General features: G+C 38.7%; 1 long non-coding RNA gene across 1 annotated transcript; it reads right to left on the bottom strand.

Annotated features, from left to right (window-relative positions):
* Positions 1-264: 264 nt before the first annotated feature.
* LOC146234317 (uncharacterized) lies at positions 265-3264 on the bottom strand. Its single transcript, XR_014741655.1, has 2 exons — positions 1922-3264; positions 265-1193 (listed from the first exon to the last, which is right to left on the bottom strand). It is a non-coding gene; the product is annotated as an uncharacterized LOC146234317 (long non-coding RNA).
* Between the last annotated feature and the right edge of the window lie 312 nt (positions 3265-3576).

The raw sequence follows: 3576 nt of genomic DNA, 5'->3' as shown, positions 1-3576 counted from the left end.
AAATGGTTGCTGAGATAGGCTCTTGCGTCTCGTTTGGCGGCTTCGCCGCTGCCTGAGTGTATGACACTTACATAATTGTGTGGTTAATATAGAATAGCAGACAGATATAAATGTATTGTTTAAAAGTTATGACCATTCTAGTGATGAATGAGAAAACAGGCTAAAGCATTTAGAATGTCAAGATTCATTTCACATCACCACTTCTCAAATACCTTTGCATTCAATAAATTGCATCTGAAAATAACGGACACCACCACTGAAATATGCATTTTATGTGTTCAATAAAACACACACTTTATTTGTTTTGAACATTAAACTGTGAGGGGAATGATATCTCAGCAAAACAACAAACTTTCTACTGTAAATATTTTTTTTAATAAATAACTGCAAAGCAGAAGATATATAAATGCATAAACTCAACTGCAATCCCTGTTGAGAAAGGAGAGGGAGAAGACAGGGAGATAAAGAGGCAGGGGGAAGACAACACCAATAAACACATCCTTTTTCATCTACGCCTTGTCGCGATACTGGTCACACTCAGATGACTGCCAAAACGGAAAACAGTTCCTATTGCAAAGCAAGCAAAGTCGTTTGCCATTACATTTCGGCGCGCAAGAAACTACATTTGTTTTATTTTCAGTCCTATTTTTACGATCATAGCCATAGCATAGCCAGGCAGTGGTTCTCAAATCTGTCCTCAAATACCACCTGTTCTGCATGTTTTAGATGTTTCCCTGCTCCAACACACCTGATTCAAATGCATGTTTGTTACCAGGCTTCTACAGAGCTAGATAACGACCCATTTATTTCATCAGGTGTGTTGGAGCAGGAAAACATCTCATATGCAGGACAGGTGGTACCTGAGGACCGATTTGAGAACCACTGTGTTACAGGATTTTTTCCATTCTAGGGAATATGGGTTGTGTGAAGTGACGACAAAGGAGGGACTACAGGTTTTAGCATAATAATCCGATTATTATGAGTATTAGTCTTATGGGAAACAGAAACAAATAATATACATTGATACATACCCAGATGATGTTCCTGGCTGGGTATCAGGTTCAATCTCATTTTTCCATCTCCTCCTCGTCCTGGTCTTCCTCCAGCAGTTCCTGGTTCAGTAGGTCCTCCTCCTGTGTGGTAATCAACAGTCAGCTGCCTCCTCCTCTTGCAGGGATAGTCTTCCTTCACCTCTACAACAGAAAAAAAAAAATAGTAGCCTGCAGTGTGTTCTTCCCAAATCCGATAAACCATAACGTTGAACTGTGGACAGCCCTTTCACACCTTCCTTGCGAATAGTAAGATACAAACATCCTAAAATCACGTCTGTATGATGGATGGGTATAGCTATCTGCAAAAATATAGAAGGATGTTTCATGACATGAGAAAATCAACAAGCTAAACTTATCCAACTGCAGTAGCACACCAGTTTCCAGGCAGTTCTGAACCTACCTATCCCAACCTCAGGCAAATGTACGGAAGCAACAACATTGGCCCAAAAAGTTATTGATCTTTAGCTAAAATATGACATAGTATTGCTAGTAACTATTTACTTCACACACACAAAAAAGTTGATATAAGAAGAGATTTGCTGCTTGCCTGTCAACAAGCACCGATTGGGTGAAGTCGAAAAACTAACTAGCAGCATAGTTACTCCTCCGCGTAACTATCAAGGTTTTACTATATTCCACAATCGGCTAAATTGCCCAAAAAGTTATAAATATTTAGCTTAAAGTGTACATGGTGGTCCTAGCTAATGTTTGTTATCCAGGTTTCCCAAAATTAGCTAAATCGTTCTTCTTTTTGCTCACGTCACTCCAGTCCTAGTTCTACAAATAAATGCTTCGTAACTAAAACATTTGACTTTTAATTTGAACAATGTTGACAATATTGATAACACATGTAAAGAAACTTGTCTTACCTCGTATGATCGACTCAGTTTTCAAAATGAAGCAGTAAATCCAACTCTTGCGGTGATCTTACACCATACCATAGATATCCTTTATATGTCTGTGCGGTCAGAAATAGGACTCTACCAGCAGTTTCAAAAACGTGTTTGTTTTGTTGCCACGGTGATGGTGCAGCTAGGATTGCTAACAAGCTGGGCAGACAGAATAATATACATTTACCTAGCATCCACACCTCAAACAAGTTAACCTAGACGCAAAACTATAAGTCCAATCAAAAAAATGAGGATATTTTCCGAGACCCAAGACTCTGCCGAAACCAGAGATGTCCTTTATATGTCTGTGTGGTCAGAAATACGACTCTACTGGCAGTTTAGAAATCGTCTTCCTTGTGCTTTTTCTGAGAAATGTGTCCCTAGATTTTACATTGGTCTCTAACGTGTTTGTTTGGTTGCCACGGTGATGGTGCAGCTATGATTGCTAACAAGCTTGGCAGAGAGAATAATATACATTTACCTAGCATCCACACCTCAAACAAGTGAACCTAGACGCAAAACTATAAGTCCGATAAAAAAAATGAGGATATTTTCCGAGACCCAAGACTCTGCCGAAACCAGAGATGTCCTTTATATGTCTGTGCGGAAAGAAATACGACTCTACTGGCAGTTTAGAAATCGTCGTCCTTGTGCTTTGTCTGAGAAATGTGTCACTAGATTTGCATTGGGCTCTATGGGGCGAGAGTTGGACTTTGTCTCGCTTTCGTGGGGCTCTGAAAAAATGTGTAAGTTTGTTGGATTCCACAGACAACTGTCTACGACCAACACATAATTAGCTATCTATTGATCCAAAAATGAAGCATGAAGAGTGAAAATTGTGGCAATGCTGGCAAACTAGAAATACTTTTTGAAACTGATTTCGAAGCTCCCCTCCACTCTAAGCGTTTCAGTCAGCACTCTAGACTCTCACATAGACACCCATGTAAATCTCAGAAACGGTTTGAAAAACTAATGAAACATAATCAGTGATATTAAAAAAAGTTGAAAAGATATCAAAAGGCTGAATTACAGAAACAATAGTTTAGTGTTTTCTCATCATTTTAAAGTTTAAATGGTGGCTGTAGCTGAAAGATTGAGGAAGAAGAAGGATTTGAAAGTTGAAGAAGTTTAAGAGGATTGAGAGGATTTGAGAAAAAAAAAACATGTAAAAAATATGATGAATATTGATATTTTCCATGAAATCCAAAATGGCGGCCGCATCAATTCGGTTATTATGAAAAGTTATCAATGGCCAGGCTTGATATCTCACAAGAAATCAAGAGACAAAGAAATTACTTTATTAAGGTAAACACTTCAACGGTTATTAGCCAAAACACGTTTATGCTTCCGGCCACGCCCCCTTTTAGTCACATGACACCATTTTTGGAGGACATCCTTAGAATAAAGTTCAGAGTAAGCGTACCAACTTTGGTGTCACTGCCTCAAAGAACTGCTGAGATATCGCTTCACTTCCTGTTTAGCGGCTTATCTGCAGAATTTGATTGGCTGTACCGGACAAACGGTTTTGAAAATCAAATATCCTTCGATAACTTTTGTGAGGCTTGGTCTGAAGATCATATCTGGTAATTGTGAAGAATATTTGAAAACATTTGTAGGAGGAGTAGGCTTTTAAA

This window comes from Hypomesus nipponensis, chromosome 23 (genome assembly GCF_054491055.1).
Source record: "Hypomesus nipponensis isolate SF chromosome 23, ASM5449105v1, whole genome shotgun sequence".
Lineage (NCBI taxonomy): Eukaryota > Metazoa > Chordata > Actinopteri > Osmeriformes > Osmeridae > Hypomesus > Hypomesus nipponensis.
The sequence above is the reverse complement of the archived record's forward strand: the minus strand, read 5'-3'. Positions and strand labels throughout refer to the sequence as shown.